Source organism: Polypterus senegalus, chromosome 4 (genome assembly GCF_016835505.1).
Source record: "Polypterus senegalus isolate Bchr_013 chromosome 4, ASM1683550v1, whole genome shotgun sequence".
Taxonomy (NCBI): domain Eukaryota; kingdom Metazoa; phylum Chordata; class Cladistia; order Polypteriformes; family Polypteridae; genus Polypterus; species Polypterus senegalus.
The window spans coordinates 31575030-31597118 of NC_053157.1; the positions used below are offsets into that span (position 1 = coordinate 31575030).

Consider the following 22089-nt stretch of genomic DNA (forward strand, 5'->3'; position numbering starts at 1 on the left):
TTAGGTAAAATAGAGTTAAACGTTCACAGTAAAAAGGTTCTTCTTTGAAATCACATTTACCATGAATATGATGGTTCAGAATACTCAAAAATAAAATATGTACTATCTTTAGGGAAATAAGGTAGCAATGAATAATCTCTCATCCTCTAGAAGGCCTCCATGCCGACTCACCTTTTATTCTTCAGTCATTAAAGACTATCAGGATGCAGTCATTTACAGAGAAGACTATTCTACATTTTACTTTCTTAACATCCCTAAAGTCATTTTCTTATTCAAGTACGTCCCCATTATGTCCTGTTGATCAACTATGGCATAGCTTACTCAGCTGGCATGAGAGTCCTTCATGCAGTTATTCCCAAATGCACCACTTTAGAAGGTCTAGGCACTCAAAACTGTACCTGTCCTGCTTGCCATGCTTCCAGTAAATTATAATTTTTTATCTCCCAACTGGGACCCATTGATTCCATCTTGTGCTTCAGGAAAATAGAGTTGTGCCACTGCCAATCCAGCAGCTTGCTACCCAATGCTCCTGATCCATTTCCCCCAGTGAATAAATTTTGCCCTCAATAACCTTTGAAAATGTTCTTTCCCTTATTTTGTATTCTTTTTGTGCCTGCTCTCTCTTGGGTGAACATTTGTCAGCTTCTCATTGCAGATATTTGTATAAATCAAAATGCTTTTTAAAACATGCAATATGACTAAATTTCTAGCTGCTGGGCACAAAAATATTATGCAGGGACCTTAATTGCCTTGTTAAAGCAGTCTTTAAAATGTACCTTATAGTAAATATTTGTATAATTTCTTATTGGATTTACGTTCTAAAATTTAAGGCTACCTGAAATGTTTTCTTACATTTTTCAATCCCACTTTTTCCAATTGGAACCATTTATAGACACAATTCCAATTTCAAGGTACACCTACCCATAGTCATCTGGCCCATGTCTGATGTCCAGCCCATCAAATTTCATACTTTTGTGCTTTGGAACATGGAAATTGAGTTTAATGGCTGTGTGGAAGAAAGCATAGCAGCTGAAGCACTCTGCTGCTCAGGATACAGCTAATTGAGATGATACCACACAGCTCTGTGAGTTAGGTGTGCGGGGTGGTAATCCACAAGGCTTCCAACACAATTCGCACCAATGATTCAGTTTGTTATTCTATGAAAGTCTCATAACCTTTCAGTATCTGAGGAATAGAAAAACAGAATCATTTTAGATATCTATTAATCTGTTGCATTGAAAGCATTCACGGATATCATTCTATGCCTCAGTTTGCATTCTAACATGATGTCAGACACCTGTGTAGAGAAATGAGTTTGGATGTATGATTTTTTGTTTAAGTGTGATATTACCACCTTTACTTTTTCTGTTTTTTAAGCCACTAGCCATAGTACCTGCACTTCAGAACAGACAATCAACCTAAAGGAAAACATGTTCAAGGCCTGGCCATTACTGGGATGGGAGACCATCCAGGAAAAACTTGAGTTGCTGCTAGAAGAGTTGTTGGTGAGGCCAACAGGGGGTTCTTACCATGGGGACACTTTGCTGTAAAAGATGATGCCATCCTTTGGGTGAGATATATAATCAAGGTCCTGACTCTATCCTTGTGGTATTGTGGCCTATTAACCAGGGAAGGTGCCATCAACCATTCCAGCCAGGATGCCAGCACATCCATGCCCTACACTATCTATCTATCTATCTATCTATCTATCTATCTATCTATCTATCTATCTATCTATCTATCTATCTATCTATCTATCTATCTATCTATCTATCTATCTATCTATCTATCTAGATAGATAGATAGATAGATAGATAGATAGTAATTTATTTATTAATGCAGTACAATTACAGGCATCTCAAGAGTAAGACTGTGTAAGATATGAGGAATGGTAAAATAATAATTTATGCAATGAACCATGGATTATTCCACATTTAATCGTTCTGTTTCTCCAAAAAACAATGTGGAGACTTTCATTTGCTTGATATATTTTGGAAGATATAATCTCAAACCTCAGTGAAGGCCCCGATTTTTTAAATTATTTTGGCCATGTTCTTCATTTAGACTCTGTTAGAAATCAATTTATTATTAGAAATAGTCTGAGGAAAAAAATGCTAAAAATGAAAATTCTGTAGAATACAAGGTTGCTTTACATGTGGGTGTGAATCAAAAGTACAGGGAGTACTGTGTTAACAGAAATGTACAGTAATGGAGCCATGACATGACAGCATTAGATCATCTTTGTTTCATGGTACTGCAGAGACATTTACGGGCTATGAATGCATCTATATGCCCTGTATCTTCTTTCCTACTTTTCACAGAATTTGAAATATCCCCTGAAGAACTCAGTCCTCCATTCTTCCATTTGTTTATCCATTTCAGTATCACATGGAGAACCAAGCACTGTCGTAGATGTTAAATCACAGTCGGCACATATTATGCCTCCGTGATTTCCACTTGTGTGAACTTAATGTGAGTTCTTCTAGTTTACAACAACAACAACAAACATTTATTTATATAGCACATTTTCATACACACAGTAGCTCAAAGTGCTTTACATAATAAAAGAATAGAAAAATAAAAAAACACAATAAGAAAAACAAAATAAATCAACATTAATTAACATCGAATAAGAGTAAGATCCAATGGCCAGGGGGGACAAAAAAAAACCAAAAAAAAACTCCAGACAGCTGGAGAAAAAAATAAAATCTGTAGGGAATTCAGACCATTAGACTGCCCAGTCCCCTCTGGGCATTCTACCTAATATAAATGAAACAGTCCTCTTTGGATTTAGGGTTCTCACGGAAGGGCTTGATGATGATGATGGTCACGTAGACTTCTGGCTTTTAATCCGTCCATCATTGTTAGAGCATCATGAAGCTTTGAGTAGGTGGAAGTGGCACAGGCCACCACCACAAAGAAACCGGAAAAAGAAACAAAAAAAGAGAGTAGGGGTCAGTACGGATTTTAGAGCCACCATGAGTAATTATTATGAGGAAATTGAACATACAGAGTATCAGGATTAAGTTAAATTAAGTTAAATTGAAGTTATAAAAAAGCCATATTAAAGTAATGTGTTTTCAGCAGTGTTTTAAACTGCTCTACTGTATTAGCCTGGCGAATTCCTATTGGCAGGCTATTCCAGATTTTAGGTGCATAACAGCAGAAGGCCGCCTCACCACTTCTTTTAAGTTTTGTTCTTGGAATTCTAAGGAGTCACTCATTTGAAGATCTAAGGTTACGATTTGGAATATTAGGTGTCAGACATTCCGATATATAAGATGGGGCGAGATTATTTAAGGCTTTATAAACCATAAGCAGAATTTTAAAGTTAATCCTGAATGACACAGGTAACCAGTGTAGTGACATCAAAACTGGAGAAATGTGTTCGGATTTTCTTTTCCTAGTTTGGATTCTAGCAGCTGCATTCTGCACTAGTTGCAAACAATTTATGTCTTTCTTGGGTAGTCCTGAGAGGAGTGCGTTACAGTAATCTAGTCGACTGAAAACAAATGCGTGAACTAATTTCTCAGCATCTTTCAGTGATATAAGAGGTCTAACTTTACTTATGTTTCTTAAGTGAAAAAATGCTGTCCTAGTGATCTGATTAATATGTGATTTAAAATTCAGGTTACAGTCAACAATTACCCCTAAGCTTTTTACCTCCGTCTTGACTTTTAATCCTAATGTATCCAGTTTATTTCTAATAGCCTCATTGTATCCATTATTGCTAATCATTAACATTTCAGTTTTCTCTTTATTTTACTTGAGAAAGTTACTATTCATCCATTCTGAGATACAAGTCAGACATTGTGTTAGTGAATCAAGAGAGTCGGGGTCATCAGGTGCTATTGATAAGTACAGCTGTGTGTCATCAGCATAGCTGTGGTAGCTCTCGTTGTGCCCTGAGATAATCTGACCTAACGGAAGCATGTAGATTGAGAAGAGCAGCGGACCCAGGACAGAGCCTTGTGGAACACCATATCGGATATCATGTGTCTTCGAGTTGTAATTACCACAACTAACAAAATATTTTCTCCCTGTCAGGTAGGATTCAAACCAATTTAAGACACTGCCAGAGAGGCCCACCCATTGACTATGGCGATTTCTAAGAATATTATGATCAATGGTGTCAAATGCAGCACTCAGATCTAAGAGGATGAGAACAGATAAATGGCCTCTGTCTGTGTTCACTCGCAAATCATTTACTACTTTAACGAGTGCAGTTTCTGTGCTGTGATTTGTTCTAAAACACGACTGAAATTTATCAAGAATAGCATTTTTATTGAGGTGGTCATTTAACTGCATAATGGCTGCCTTCTCCAGAACTTTACTTAAGAAAGGCAGGTTAGAGATGGGTCTAACATTTTCAAGAGCCGAGGGGTCGAGATTATGTTTCTTAAGTAAGGGTTTAACTACAGCAGTCTTAAGACAGTCTGGGAAGACCCCCGTATCTAATGACGAATTTACTATGTCAAGAACATTATCAATTAGCACGCCTGATACTTCTTTGAAAAACCTTGTTGGTATTGGGTCAAGGACGCAGGTGGAGGATTTTAATTGAGATATTATTTTTTGTAAATCAGGTAAATCTATCCTAGTGAAAGAGTTTAATTTGTTTCTAACAAGATGCTGGGGTTTAGGAGGATCCTTAGTGTTGGAGGGATATACTATGTTATTTCTAATATCATTAATTTTTTGATTGAAAAATACAGCAATAGCCTCACAGGTTTTGCTGGAAGTACCTAGGAGGCATTTCTTTGAGTTTCCTGGGTTTAGTAGGTGATCAATTGTAGAAAATAAGACTCTGAGTTTACTCTCATATAAAGTTTCTTCTGCTGTTCTAGGTTACTTTTACATTTCAAGATGAGTTTTCTTCCCTTATTTAAGTAAAGTTTGCATGAGTTTTTATTTTCAGTTCCTTGGGTACTAAGTCAAAGATAAAAGTTGACTCCTTTTTGCATTATGTTATCCAGTCTAGTCTCACAGCCACAACAAGAGTGTGTGTTTTATGCTTATTTGTATTAGGTTTACTTCAGATCCTCTTATTTCCTGCAATATCCCATAGATGAACATTTCCTTCACAAGATATTTCTGGTTTACTTCAGGTACTAAAGATAATATATATATAAAACAGCAGTTGCCCTAACACTGAGCACTAATGGACAGCACTTTTCAAATCTCGTAATTCTACCATGCAAATAGAGGGCTCTGCTTTGACACAGTAGTTAGTGCTGTCTCATTATAATTCTAAACTCCTGGGCATTGCCAATGCGGAGCATGCATGGTCACCCCATGTTTGTGTCTGTTGTTCTCCTATATCTCATGGATATACTGTACATGACAAGATAATTAGCCTGTCTGCAACTGGCAGAGTGTGAGTGTACTGTATATTGTGATGGGTTGACAACATGTCTGGCGTGTTCTGCCTACCTTTTTATTTTGATTATCCACAAACTTGGACACAGATGTAAATGTGTAACTGATTTAAATACTGACAAGTATGTGATGTCATGTGATGCACCTACCATTCATGACAAGGTAGCAATTGATTACTGCTGCTGCCAACAAAATAAAAGACATCCGTAAAACAAAATAGTCAGACGGAAACATGAACAAATTGGTGATCAAAATTAAGCAAAGCTTCAAAAATCAAAGGGAATACAAAAAAATAAATGCAGAAATGTATGGCAGAACTGCTTCCTAAAATAGTCTGGGATAGACTGAGACCCATTTGATCAGAATTAGTTAACTGGGTACAGAAAATGGATGGACAAAACCTAAACATTTTGATGTGAGTGGACCCTTCAGCCTAAAACAGCTTATCGGTCCCTATTCAGAATATCATCAAGCTAAAACTGGAATATTACCACCTAAATACTACAGGATCTACTAAACCACTAGATAAAAATCAGATGCCTTTTTGGCTTTTAGTATGAAGAAATACTTTCTAACAGTGCTAAACTTGCCCTTAACCAACACAATATTATCAACTTAGGTTTCTCCAAGCAACATTGAAGATCATTCTTCCAGAATAATTTTGCAGGCACTCTCTGTGGTGCTGATAACATTTTTCTCTTGACAGATTTGAACAAGAAATCTGCATGAAAGGTACATTTTTGTCAACAAATAGTACCACAGTAACAATGTAATATGAGCAATTGTTAGAAACTACTTTTGAAAGGAATGCAAATTCTAAATACATACCAGAAGGACTGTTTACTGTGGCATACTTGTATTGTTCTACCATCCCTTCTTCACTAACCTTGAAGTTTATCGTACAAGTGTATTGTATACTGTCCCCAATAACGAGGCCCCAGGAGCTGATGATATTTTTATAGATGTGCTGAATAACAAGTTTTTAAAAAGCCTATGCAATGGACCATTTAGGAAGGGCGTTATAGTCACAGAATCGGAACCAGCTCACTTGCAAAACCGTATGGATGAACATTAGACTTATTGGATGGCCACCAAAGTCATTTGCAGAGTTAAATCAATGCATGAGAAGTTGCCAAAGGAGGCTTAGCAGCTTAAACCTATAGGGAGGGTTAGAAATTAATGGAATTTGGATGGCAGCATTTGATTAGATTAAAAACTGTGATCTTGAAAAAAGCTGGGCATTTGCATCGCAGTGTATGTGCAAGGTCAAATGATCCTATTTTAATAAACTGAAATCCATTATGTTGTCTACTGTGGCTTTCATTATATTATGAATAGAAAGCTGTCACTGCACTAAGAGGCCTATGGCTGTTTTGCCTTTAATTTACTTCAGAAGCAGCAGTTTCCACCCACTTAGTAAACGAATTAATAAATAAAAGGACATACACAGGCATACATCATGATATGTTATTTGAATAGGACATTCAAGGGAATTGGAGTATCCAGATCATTTGTCAAGGAAAGCGCATGCAAACTCAAGACAAGAGAGTGTCCAGGTCATTTAGGGCAATGAGGAAGCCAAACTAATCGGTGCGCCGGTGGGTCATCCAATAGATAAATGGACAAATAAAAAATGGTCAACAAAAAGCTCTTAAGTGATGTCTGTGGTTGATCAAATGAATAAAACATTGATTAAAACCATACATAAACAAGCAGAACATTCAAAATTTACAGCTGTACAGTAAAAACAAATGAAAATTCAGATGGTCATGTATTGTTGGTAGGCATTTCCAGAATGGCTTTAGTGCATTTCTCATGAATCAGTCGCACCACATTGTTCAGAAGATCGTAAGCGTGATTGTAAATTATGTCAGTCTTGGAATTGTGGTCAGAAGTGCCACGGTGTAGTTGAAGCAACAAACCAAAAAAAAAAAAAAGGGTAGACATCCAAGCAGCAAAAAAAGCACACATCATAAACAGGAAACACATTCCCATAATAAACAGCTTTTGAATTGAAGACCACATATTTCTTCACAAACCGGGTATTGTGGCCTGTAGGGGATATACCAGCTCCCCAAACCTCACACAGACAGACACAAGGCACAAGTCCAGCACAACCCAGGCTTTTATTCAGTGGGGAACGCTTCCCAAATCATTTCCCACAGAACAGTACAACAGAGAACAGTACCAAAACACAGCAATACAGCACCCTTCTTCTTTGGCTTCTCTCTCTTTGTCTGTCTCTCTCTCTCTCTCTCTCTTCATCTCTGCCTCCACTCCTCTCAGCAAGCTTCGTCTTCTTCCGTCCGACTCTGGCATTCAGAGCAGTGGCACCTGGCTTCTTTTATGTTGCACCTGGAAGTAATTCTGTTGGCCCATTGGTGTGGTCCGGAAGCACTTCTGGGTGAGGTGGGAGCCCAACAAGGTAGGGCACTGCAGCCCCTGCACCAGCCCTTGGCAGCACCCATGGAAATGAACAGGGTTGTACCGAACTCCAGCTCCCATGGAAGCCTTGTGGGAGTACATGGTACCACAGCAACTCAGGGGTGCTGCCATCTATATATATATATATATATATATATATATATATATATATATATATATATATATATATATATATATATATATATATATACTCAAAGCATCATGATGCACCATCATTGATGGACTGAAAGCCAGAAGTCTACGTGACCATCATCATCAGGTCCTTCAATGAAAACCCTAAATACAAAGAGGACTGTTTGACTTATGTTAGGTAGATTGCCCAGAGGGACTGGGCGGTCTCTTGGTCTGGAACCCTACAGATTTTATTTTTTCTCCAGCCTTTGGAGTTTTTTGTTTTTCTGTCCACCCTGGCCATCGGACCTTACTCTTATTCTATGTTAATTAATGTTGACTTATGTTTATTTTTTATTGTGTCTTCTATTTTTCTATTCATTTTGTAAAGCACTTTGAGCTACATTTTTTTGTATGAATATATGCTATATAAATAAATGTTGATTGATTGATTGATCTAGCACTCTGGGGGAGATAATGCCATGTGCACTTCCTTTATGAATGCGTTCTGACCAGGTAAGGGCCCTGGCCATCCACCCCAGTATATATAGTATGCATTTGCCATGTGAAATTATGCTCTAAAGTTAGATGTTTTCTATAGATTTTAAAAATGCAAAGCTTGTCCTGGTGTTTTATAATGGAAGTCTTTGGGCAAAGATCCTGAATGGAAAAGAAAAGCCTAAAAATGTACTGAATATGTCCACTTTGAAGTAGCAAAAGTTTTGATATAAAAAGCGCACATTTGTAACAACACGAGGGATATGGAAATAATCATTTAATCGCATATTCCTGCTGCCATTTTTCTTGAGGTGAGAATGCATTTTCTATTTGCTTGTGTGATAACAGAGGTCTTCATTGGGGGAGTTCTCACATAATCACGGAAGTAAATCAACACGATACCAAGCATGTGACAGGAACAGATTAGTGTGATTTTGTCTTTCAAGATGAAACCACACGGTGAGAGGGTGCTGTGAAGGAAGACAAATGACGTGGTAGTGGGCACAGATGGTCTTCTTTTAAAATGCCTTAATTGCATAATATTGGTGTTTTTTTGGTCAAAATGACATGCACAAGTTATTTTACAGTGTGTTTGTAATATCAAAATGCGGATAAGTGTTTACACCCACTTAGTAAATGAATTAATAAATAAAAGGACATAAACAGGTATACATCGTGATATATATGTTTGTATAGGACATTCAAGGGAACTGGAGTACACAGATAATTAGTCAAGGAGAGAGCATGTAAACTCAAGACAAGAGAGTGTCAAGGTCTGCAGGGCGATAAGGAAGCCAAACTAATTAGTGCACCGGTGGCTCATCCAATAGACAAATAGACCAAAAATGGTCAATAAAAAGATGTTAAGTGATGCCTATGGTTGATCAAAATATTAAAACCTTGATTTAAAGCATAGATATATAAGCAAAACATTCAAAATGTACAGCTGTACAGTAAAAACAAGTGAAAATTCAGATGGTCATGGATTGTTGGTAGGCATTTCCAGAATGGTTTTAGTGCGTTTCTCATGAATCAGATGCACCACATCATTCTAAAAATCACAGCCACTGCCTGATTGTAAACTATGTTTGATAGCTTTCTTAGCTTGAAAAAAAGGGTGTATTCAGTAAGTTTGTAGGCTATAGTCGTTTGAAAAATTTATAGAAAACACTTAACTGTAGGATACAAGTTCATGTGGCAAATTTATATATGTCATGTTTGTGAAGAAACGTAACTTCGGCTTAGATACCAAACGTATTCTTTAAGACTGAGGATGGCTTACTGAAACATTACTAACTGAGGCCTTCCTTCGTACCAGAAGATGTATGTTCCAAAGTGAGTAGGAACTGGTTTACCTAAAAGAAAGACTTTAGACTTATAGAACTGAACATGCAGCTAAGCGTGCCCAGTTGTTTTGAATAAAAGTGAATAAAAGTTCTGCCCCCTAATTTAATCCCTCACAGTGAAACATTTTATAGTGGATCAGCTAGAGAGTTTCACTGATGCAGATAATAATTTGTTCACTGCAGCAGAGAATCTATAATGTTGCAGAAATGTAAGGCTTTTCTTTAACTAACACAAAGGAGAGTGAATTTAAAAGTGTTAATCATTATGGAGAAGTTGTATGAGACTAAAACCCTGCCTGTAGTCCATCACGTTCCAGTGGGTTAGCAGAGCTATCCGTATGTGTTTATTACATACCATGAAGTCCTTCCCTTACCTGGGCTTATTTTGCAAAAATCATTTAGGGGCTGTGTGTTGCAGCATAATTTATGTAGTTCTCTTTTCTAAATATTCGTAAGAGGGCTGTCATTGGGTTTGCTGATTTTTTTATTGCCATTTAGAGTATTTTATCAGCTTTGATACTTGTATATGCTATGATATGTGTATTTCTGTATGATAGTAGAAACACAAAAAAATAGCACAAGTGTTAATAATTTGCCTTAAAGTCACTACCTGAAAACAGAGTCTGCTTATGTGGATTTGTCACCAAATGTCTGTCATGCAGTTACTCACAAACTGATTGGGCTAAAATCTTGATCTTGGTCTTATCATCTAATATGTTGTGGAAATTAAAAAAAAAAAAAATTGGTACCAACAACCTCTGTAAACTGTCCAATTGCTGTGCATTTTATGGTAATGTGATCCAAAAAGCAAGTGTTAGTGAAAATGATCACACAAAGAAAAAGAAGAGCATCAACCAATTTGCAGAAGATGACGAAAAATGAGAAATAATTTAAAGACAAGATGCTGAAACACCTCAATAAGCAAAACGTAATCCTTAATATAGCCTGATATATTCTGAAAATCCAAAACATTTTAGGAAACTTGAACCTGGTGGCCACTTTACATGAAAAGTTTATTGTAATTAAACCCTAGTCCTCATAAAGCCATCCATTGATATCTCCACACAGCACATGTGTGTTCAGAATTCATGATTAAGTGTAAGTATTGTGCTTATTGATCACTACATAAAACATTTACATGTAAATAAAGGACATAAAAGTGACCTGTGGTCATATGTTTATGGCCAAGTGATTGAAAAACCACCATAATAGCAGAAACAAAAAGATGAACAGCAACATCTGCTGACTGTCAAGCACATTACAGAAGATGATTAAGCAAGAAGTAATCCTGGATATAGAGCAGGGGTAGCCAACTCTGATCCTGGAGAGCCACAGTGGCTACGGGTTTTCATTATAACCAATTTCTTAATTAGTGTCTAGTTTTTGCTTTTAATTAACTTCATTTAATGTATTTGCTATTTAAGACTAAGCAATGTCTGTCCTGGAGGGCCTCAGTGGCTTCATGTTTTTGTTCCAACCCAATTGCTTCATGAGAAATCAGTAATTGCTCAAGTGACGTTTTTCAGGTTCATTTTAGTGGTCTCGCTTGTTAAGATTTTGAACCCTTAATTGCTTATTTTATTCTTAAACAGTTGTATACATTGTTTTAACTGCTCCTTGTTAACATTAAGATCTAAATGAAAAAGGAACCAGCAGTTCTCCATCTCACTTGTCTCCATTTCCACCTGTGTGTATTCATCATTCGCTGTTTGGTTTAATTAAGAACTCAGAAGGAAACTGAAGAGAAAGTGAAGAACTGAAAGTTACTCATCCGTGTTAGGCTTCAGATCACTTGGATGATACATGTATCATTAGAAAGGACAAAAAAATCTATGATTTAACAATGAACTGACATGGTAGAGTTAAAACACTAACCAGACATGAAATTAAATAAGAACTGTCATTGATGAGGATTGGCTTCTAAATAAGCAACCGAGTTGCAAGAAAAACCTGCAGCCACTGTGGCCCTCCAGGTCAGACGGAGTTGGCCAGCCCTGATATAGAGCAACTGAGCTCATAGGCACGTAACACAAAGTCCAGGATACTGAATGTAAGAAGGACGGAGAGATAGAAATGCCTGGCAACAATGGAGAAGATCATCAGATAGTCAAAACTTCTGAACATATAAAAATAATGCTTTGACAACCTTGGATCACTGTTTCTTCGAAAAGCACTGCATAGGAAAGTTACATCAGTTATGTGATCAATGCTAACCTGTGATTTTTAATGTGGAAAACAAAAGAATGTGTTTCTAAAACTATTCTATATGAGCCACCACAAATAATAAAATACATTGTAAGTTCTACAGGACCTAAAAGAAGAAACTTTTTAGAAAACATAGGAAATCCTAACAACTCCTTTTCTTTAACTTGGATTTTATTTACATTTAATTGTTAGGACAATAGGTCTGCATGTTTCACTAGTTATAAATAAATTCCGATGAATATTAACATTGCATATCTCCACCTTTTGTTTCAATTACAGTATATTTTCAAGTATTTGTTATGCCAGGTCACAATGTACAGTACATTGTAGTGTGGCTGTCCACACACGGATAGACTGTAGAATATTTAAGTCCTGGTCCGCTTACTTTATCTTTTCTTTACACTTGGCCTTTATGTCGAAAAATGTTTGATTTGAACTCAAGACAAGTGGTGGGGGTGGCAAGACTAATTGACGGCTTAGGGCAATATTGTGCTGTGATTCAGACTTTTATTAAATGCCTCTTGGAGGATCATGGCCACTGTCCTTCATGATTTTCACAGCCATTCATTTCCATCCACTGAACTCTGTAGTAATTTCAAGTTAACACCCACAGGTTTTAAAAGGTCACAACAGGCGCAGACAAGCAAAAAGCAGTCTAAAATCCATGGTGAAGACCATTGTGCCTTGAAAGCCAATAGAAGTGATTTTGTAAAGGTACTTTATATTAGTAAGAAATGACATCTGACTACCTGCTAGTTCAGCTCATCATGACTGGCAGTGCTTAGTTTAATGTGCATTTATTTAGAAGCCATACCCTGAAATGCATGAAACCCTTTTTTAACACTAGAATTAGCAGAGCCTACAAAAAAACTCGTAGATCTGGCCCACCTTAAATCTGTTCGCATCTCTCCATCAGCGTCTTTTGTCCTGTAAACGTGCCAATAAAGACAAGCAGCAAGCAGCCTACTATTCCATCATCCCCCCCCAGGGCAGAAAGTGCAAAAGTTCTCCCAGCTCATGCCTTGATTGATTATCTGGGAGTGAAGTGCTGGAATTTTAGAGTGGAAATAATAAATAATATTTGGAAAACAAGCATGTTATGTGTGTTCCATTTCTACAATAATCTGTGTAAACACATTGTTAAAACAGAAATGTTTTTCATATTTTAGTAGTTTCTTCTATCTATCTATCATATAATGTCATCTATCATTGGTGAGGCCAACAGGGAGTTCTTACCATGTGGTCTCTTTGTAGACCCCAATGCCCCAGTGCAGTGATGGGGACACTGTGCTGAAAAAGATGATACCATCATTTGGGTGAGATATATAATCAAGGTCCTGACTCTATTCTTGTGGTATTTTGGCCTATTAACCAGGGAAGGTGCCATCAACCATCCCGGCCAGGATGCCTGCACATCCATGCCCTACACTATCTATCTATCTATCTATCTATCTATCTATCTATCTATCTATCTATCTATCTATCTATCTATCTATCTATCTATCTATCTATCTGCATTGAGCTACCGGCTCAGTGGCAGAATTGGTAGTGGACCAGCCGCATAACACTTCTTTCCTGGGATGATTTTTTGACTCTCTGTCTGCACGTTCCTCCTTCTGTTTTCATGTAGGTTCTGACTTCTTCCTTTAGTCCAGTTTGATGCCATCTGGTAGGATGGTGAATGGCAAGTATGTGCTTTGGGGACTGCATTCGTGAGTAATACTAGTATTCTGTCTGTGTAGGGCTTTTGCCTTGTCATCAGAATAAGCTGCTGCTTCTTGTTAAGTAAGTCTGAAAAATAAAACTTATTTTCTTGTTTCAAAGGCTGGGACATGGTGGTGCAGTGATTTGCACTGCTGCCTCACAGCTCTAGAGTCCTGAGTTCAGGTCCCGGTTTTCATTTTTTTTAAGTTGGCACATTTTCAAAATGTCTGTGTCAACTTTCCCAGGGTACTCTGGATTTCCTACCACATCTCAGAGTCAGAGTTTGACTGATTGGCAACCTACCCGGTAAAAATTGGTTCAAGTGTGCTTTGAGGTCAACTAATTTTGTGGTCAATTGCAGACAGCTGCCAAATCACATCTCCACAGAGTGGTAAATACAACATAACATTTTCAAACTCCCTTAATCCAATAGTTGCAGGGGTAGTGAGCCTATCCTAACAGCACAGAATATAAAGTAGGAAAAAACTGTTGATGGGGGTTGTGATGCCCGGGTGCCCACAGCCTTGGCTTTATATGGTTTTCCCAGGACCTCGATAGTCATTTACTGAGGGTGGACTAGGACAATGAAGACATAAGGTTGGAGTAAAAAGTGCTCAGTGCGGTTTATTTGCAAACAATTCAAAGTTTTCAACAGTGTCTATAGTGCAGTACAGTTCAATAAATAGTTCCATAATAATAATGAAAAAAAGCAAGTGCTCTTGTTGGAGCTAAAATCTATAAATAAATAAATAAATCCAAAGGAATGTTAATTCAAGACTAAAACACAGAGTTCTGTCTATTTTTCTGTGTCCCAGGGTGTCACTCTCCCATCATCTGATCACCCTCTAGGTCTGTTCATCAGAAAAAGACACTGGTGAGCACAGTCTACCAACATCAGCTTTCATCATAGCCACCTCAGCCGGTGACCTGCTGGGAACGCACAAAGCCCATGTCCGTCATCTCACCACCATCTCTCTCTGTCTGTGAGACTACCCTCGAAGCCTTCGACTGCTCCTGCTTCTACCAATGCCCCACAGGAGCAACCCGTGGCTGGAACTCTATTCTCCTCGCCCAGTGCGGGGCCACCCAACCGCCTTGCCTCCTTTTGGTCACACCTGTTCAATCTCCTGATTGAACTCTAAACTTTCTTCCTTGATTTGCTCCTCTTTTCCTTTCTTTTTCCCTCTCTCTTTCTTATCCTGTCTTACTCAAATTCTCTTTTGAACACCCCACAGCCGCACGACTTTCCACCAGCATGTACCCACATCCACAGATCCTGAGCCACATCGTTTTTATATAAAAAAAAATCGGGAGTGGTCTCTCCTTGACTTTCTTGTATACTCAGATATGGGGATGGATATTTGAGGAGTAAACCGCAAGACAATGATTATATTTTTATATTCTGTACATTAAAAAACTGTCAACAGCAAATCAAATCAAATTAATACTATGTTGAACAATTATTATAAAAGTAGAGTTGAATAAATCAGACTCTGCATGAATAAAAGGTAAAGTTAGCAGAAATAGTCCAAAAGTTGATAAAAATCTGTTTTGTACCTAATACTTGTATTCAAAATTTGGTTGACCTAAGTGAAAGTGTACTCAAGTTATTGGGTTTACATACAAACACACGCGCAGACAGACATACAGACAAAATTCCAAAAATGGTCATTTTGGACTCAGGTAAGTCTAAAACGTTGAGATTCATAAAACTCTCGAAATTGAATTTTTGGTGGATTCCAATACTTTCCCTGTACTTCGTACATGAGAAAGTCAGGGAGGTCTAAAACAGAGATTCATCAAAATCTCAACATCGAATTTTAGGACGATTAAATTACTTTCCCTATACTTCGTATACGAGATACCTAATACCCATAGAATACACCATGCAGACCTTAGAAGAACATGCCGACATGCAACTGACAACTTCCAGGTATGGCACTCGGACACAGGACCCTGAATCCATTTGAAATACTTTTATTTGGTATTTATAATTTGAAATGATTGGACTTCTCTCTTTGGTCTTAAAGAAGTAACTCGCTTCGGAAATCCATGCAGATTTTATTTAAGGAGGGTCTGGCTTTTATCCAGTTACCAAGGAGGCAAGCAATGAATTTGACCAAGCAGAACAAAGTCATTGAGCTGAGTATAAAAATCTGCAATTTTGGATTTTTGGACTCAGGAATGTCTAAAATGGCAAGATTCATCAAAATCTCGAAATAGAATTTTTGGAGGATTCCAATACTTTCCCTATACTTCATATATGAGAAAGTCAGGGAGGTCTAAAACATCGAGACTCATCAAAATCTCAACATCGAATTTTAGAACGATTACAATACTATACTATACTTATACCTATACTTCATATACAAGAAAGTAAAAAATCACACACTGCCACAGACCTGTCCGGTGTTTTTTTATACAGTGGTGCCAGTCAATGACAGAGCCTGCTCATGTACACGGTCACACTGGTGAAATTTGGGTCTCTAATTAACCTATCATGCATGTCTTTGGGATGGGGAAGGAAAATCATAATACCCATAGAATATACCATGCAGATCCTGCCGACACAGAAATTTATTTAAAATTTATAATTTGAAATGACTGGACTCCTCCCTTTGGTCTTAAAGAAGTAACTCGCTTTGGAAGACCATGCAGACACAGAATATTTTATTTAAAGAGGGTCTAGCTTTTATCCAGTTACCAAGGAGGCAAGCAATGTATTTGACCCAGCAGAGAACAAAGTCATTGAGCTGAAAATAAAAAGCTGCAATTCTGGATTGAATCAAATGTTCAGACCCTAATGTGCAGGCTTTTTTTATTTAATGATTGTTTCCTCATTGATACACTGCAGTGTGAACTTCCCACATCTTTTCAGGAAATATACTTTTTATCCTTTTATGGATAAAGAAGCATACTGTAACCTGTAGGAAATGAATGTAATATGGCACTAAACCAGGTGATCTAATGGAAAACAAAATCAAAAGTCATTTTGTATTATGAAGTTTTCCTTCACCCAGTTGTCTGCGCCTGTCTTTGCCTCATCACAAACACTAGCAGCCAGCTCTTCTAGTTCCTTTTTGGTTAGTTACTGTTTGTGCCAGAGGGCATTGAGCCTTCAAGATGATTTTCCCTCATTTGTTCTTCAGGTGTACTCTGTCAGATTACACTTCATCATTAGAGTTTTCTCCATGTTATTTGCTTTTGCAGGGCTGGTATGTTAGAGCAGAGTATGTAAAGCCGGCTGATGCCTCTGATTTCCTCCGGGCTAACAGTGATTCTTATGCAAGCACTTTTGAGCCGTCAGTCATTTTAAGGCTTCATTTCCTTGTCTCTCAAATGTTCTCTTCGATTTTTCAACTATTTCAGCTGAATTAAGGCTCAAGCCAAGTATCCTTTAAAATGTTATATAACAGTATATTGTCAACACATTTTAATCAAATCCAGAGTCACTGGTTGGCAAGAGATTATCCTGCCAACACTGGGCAGAAGTTAGAATTATCTCTGGACAGGCCAGAGGTTTACGTCATTCATACTTCCATAGATGGACGAATAGATAAAATGCAGAAGGAAATTTCAGGATTACAGCAGCAGATGAAAACTGAACACAAATAAACAAGAATTAAAATTATCTAAAGTGTGTTAACAAGTGTAAAAGAGCACAAGAGAGACAAGAATTGGGGATCCACCCCCTTTACTTGAACTTTTGAGGAATTTTAAACGCAAGGAAAACACCAAGCAAGTAATGTCAAAGGACCGAGTCTTAACACGACCGATTCAGTAAGAGAAAGGTGGTGAATTTATAGCGGGTAGGGAGAAAGAGTGGGTCTCCTGAGCTGCAACCGGAAGTGAAATCAGGACTGGGAGTAGATGGGAGGTCTCTGGAAGCAGAACTGGAAGTGGTGTCAGCTGGGTTTCCCTTCTGGGAATCCACAGAGGAAGGAAAAAAGGCATTAGAGCACACTGTCATCCCTTGGTCTGGCGTAACCACACACTTAGTCAAGCCCATCGACTGCCTCCCATACACAGATATAAAGATATAAATGCACAAATAACAAGAATTTGTCCATAAGTAAATTAACAAAGTGTTAGTATATGCTTGAATTGAATATACTTATCAGTTACAATTTCACAGTCATTGACACAGTACATGGTACTTGGTGTCATTAGATGTCTGCTAGACCAGCTCAGTAATATTCAGCACACAGAACAAGACCACCTCGCCTGAGGGGCGATTCATTATAGAGCCTGATGACTGAGGGTAGAAACGACCTCACATAGAGCTCCTTGGAACAATTCAGCTGTCTTAATATGTTACTGAAGGTGCTCCTCTCTTTTGCCAAGACCTAATACAGGGGGTAAAGGTCATTGTTCAGGATCGTTTACCAACTTCCTAAGTGACATCTGTTCTACTACTTCATCCAGTGAGACCAGCTTGACTCAACAGATTGAACCAGCCTTTCGAAACAGTTTATTTAGTCTACAGTATTGATACCACACATGCTAATGCTATTTCCTCAGCATACTACCATGTAGATGATGGCACTGGCCACTACAGACTGATATAAAGCATATACGAGGTGTGATCAAAAAGTAGGGTGAATGTTGATGCAGAGCACCATCCAGGAGCAACACAAAACAACTCAATGCAGGTTCTACATTGATGGATTATAGGCCAGAAGTCCATGCGACCATCATTATCAAGTCCTTCCATGAGAACCCTGAATACAATGAGGACTGATCATTTATGTTAGGTAGAATGCCTAGAGGGGGCTGGGAGGTCTCATGGCCTGGAACCCCTGCAGATTTTATTTTTTCTCCAGCCTTCTGGAGTGTTTTTTTGTTTTTTCTGTCCTCCCTGGCCATCGGACCTTACTTTTATTCAATGTTAATTAGAGTTCTCTGATTTTAATTCTTACTTTGTCTTATTTGTCTTTCTTCAACATGTAAAGCACTTTGAGCTACATTATTTGTATGAAAATGTGCTATAGAAATAAATGTTGTTGTTCTGACATGTCCATCCTAGAGCCTAGTTTGTGACAAGTTTCAATTTGATACTGTCAATAGTTTCTGAGCCACTCTTGAGTTCATGTGTGTTTTTCCAGTTTGTCGTTATTAATGGATATCGAGCAACGCATTGACATGAATTTTTTTTTCAAATTGCAAAAAGCTTAGGAAGCCCATCAGATGTTAAAATTGGTTTATGGTGACACTGCACCGACAATTAAGACTGTTTACAAGTGTTTTTTCGTAATGGTCTGACTCGGTTGAAGACGAGAAAAGATCAGGACATCCTTCAACATCAATAACCGAGGAAAATGTTCATCATGACAATGCTCCTTGTCACACTTCCCTTCTATTATGAAAATTTTTGTTGAATAAAAACATTACGCTGTGTCCACAGCCACCTTATTCGCCGGATCTGGCACCCTGTGACTTCTGGCTGTTCCCTAAATTGAAAATGACCATAAAAGCCAAACAATTTTAATCCATTGAGGACATCCAGGCAGCCACGACAACCCAACTAAAGGGACTCTCGAAAGAAAACTTCCAGAACTGCCACACAAAGTGGCAGGAGCATTGGGATAAGTGCATTCTAAGTGGAGGAGAGTATTTTTGAGGGTGACTAGTAGTTGTAAATCTTTTACTGCAATAAACATTTCTTTTTTAGATTGGTTTAGCAATGTCTAATTTTTCCCACCCAGTTTTAATCGCAGTTCACTCATTGTTGTCTCCAGGCATATACAGTATACTAAATATCTGGCTACAGCGGAAATGCACAAGGTACTAACCCTGAACGTCGCCACCATCCATCATTTTGGCACAGTCATGCCATCGACTCACACTGGGTCAGTTTAGAGTCACCAATTATTCTAACACACACTCTTTGGGTTTGTCAGAGGACCAAGAGAACACACCAGAATCACACAGACTGTGACTAGACTAGGCTTTACACACAAGTTGTTTGTCCTATGGATCATCAGCCCTAACTACTCTATCTCAGACATTTCAAAATGTTACTTTACCTTCCTGACTGTAAGCACACCAGATCTTGTGGCTTCTTTTATATGCCTGCATAACATTTTAAAGGACCTGAACGCTCTGCTGACAGTGCCGAACATCACGATGCGTGTTTGCATAATCAAATATAGAGCTTCGGTAGGACACCCAGTGTCATTCGCAATTTTGACGACTTAGCAACTCTAGCAAAGTGACTACCTAATGAACTTTATATTTAAAGTGAGCAACCATTACTTCATGACAAATAGTGACTGGGGACAAAGATGATTGCGTTAATGTATGCCTATTATAGATAAACGTCTCCTATGTTTCTGAATTAAGGACTACAGCTGTGAAGGATAACTGACAGCTTGAAAGAATGTCCTATACGTTCCTCTACTGACTCTGTAATACTGAAGTGCTACATTTTTAACATTGACTCAAAAGAACCCCCACTCAGTCAAAAGACTTTGTTATCTTATAAGCATAGATGATTGTGCTTCAAATAAGTATCAAAAATGAATCTGTATATCCTTGTGTGTCCTTCCATAATGCACTTGCAGGGTGTCTCATTGGTACATGACCCCAGTGGCAAGGGTTTTGAATTAAGGTTGTTTTATGCTATTAATAGAACCTAAAAGTACTGTAACTAAACTCCAACAGTACATTTTCATCCAAGATGGTTGTGGTTCCTGAAAACATTTGCACTTTGATATGCATAATTGGTATAAATATTGAAAAAGAGATATTTTCAAAGATTGCATGTCTCGTTTGAAGGATTAAGACTTACAACAAGAAACTGCATTTTAAACATTATGATTTTGCTTTAAAAACTTCTGACACATCACCACCAAAACATCTCACCATCACTGAAATCTGAGTTGAACATGTCACCGGAATCCATTGATATGCTTTAAGAATATCTATAAGAGAAAAGCCAAGCAAAATGACACTTTTTATTGGCTAACTAAAAAGATTACAATATGCAAGCTTTCGAGGCAACTCAGGCCCCTTCTTCAGGCGAGATGTAATCTTCTCTACATTTATAATGGCTAACACGGTACAACAACCGAATATCTATAAGAAATTGTCAGGGACACCATGATACTATTTCATCACAATAATTTGGTCAAGTGTTGTAACATATTATGTATTGCAATTCAAGACTCCTAAACTATAATTCTCTCTTTTTATTTCACTGAAGCTAAAATGCTAAATATATTTATTGACAGAAATGTGTCCATTTTTTACACATAATAGTAAAAACCCCTGTCTTACTTCATTCCACCTACATTTATCTTTTAGGTGCATCTGCATATAATGCGAAAAGCAGCTATTGCAATTGCTATGTCTGTCTGTCTGTCTGTCCGCACAAAACAACTTGGTCCCCCTGTGCACCCAGTTTAATCAAATCTGGTACAATATTTCTTCAAGGAAATTTGCCAAGGCAGGTCAGCTTCTTTTGAGATATCTCAAACATATTCTGCTATACATAGTTTTGAATTTTGTAAAACATTAGCGATTCTGCATCATCTGTTTTAAAACAGAGAAAAAATCTGTGCGACTTCAGCTACAAATGACTTTGTTTTTAGTTTTACAGACAGCGGTTATACCACCTTCTGTAATTTTTTTTTCTTTTCCGTTCAGATGCCCAATGCAAGTGAGTCAGATGCTAAGGGATGGTAGGCACAAGCACTTCATATAGCAGCACTGCTGCTTTATGTTAGTTAACCATAAAAGTACCCACAAATAAAGTAATTTCTCTGGAAATGAATAGAAGAGAAAAGCAACTATTGTAAGCATAAATAAGACTGCGGTGACTGAACTTATATTACCTACACATCATTATTGTAAAGAATCGACATTAGCAACCTGCAACAAAGTGGTGTTTGAACTAATTAATAACACGTGAAAGGTGCAGCTGCTCTAGTCAGGATAAAAATAGGGTGGGCTTAGAAAGGGAACTGCAGTTGACATGCAGAATATCAGAGCCGCTGAACACACAAAGATTGGTGTGGTATACAAAGAGGCCATAAACACCTACGACAGGGCAGGATTACTGTTTGCGTGTGCTGAGTTACTTATAGCTGACAATAGACTGAGTTGTGATAATGGTTGACACGGACTTGAAGAGATGTTTTTGCTTCTGTGTATCTTCATACTGGAATTAAAATATTTTTGATAATTGTTACCTTTAGCATTCCCATTATACAGGGTGAGGAAAAAAGGACGGATGTCTTTGAAATGGCTAGAACTCACCACTAGGTGAAGTGACAGATGTGCGGTAGGTGGCGTTAGGTTCGCAAAGTCTTAGCATTTTTTAATGTTCTTTTTAGTTAAAGCCATGGAGCTGTGGACGATAGAACACAGCATTTTTGCGTGCGACTGTTTTGTCAAAAAC

At 37.8% G+C, this 22089-nt stretch overlaps 1 protein-coding gene across 3 annotated transcripts in view; it reads left to right on the forward strand.

The window, feature by feature from the left end:
• Window positions 1–22089, forward strand: part of dcc (DCC netrin 1 receptor) — an 842366-nt gene that overhangs the window by 443504 nt on the left and 376773 nt on the right. The window lies entirely within an intron of this gene.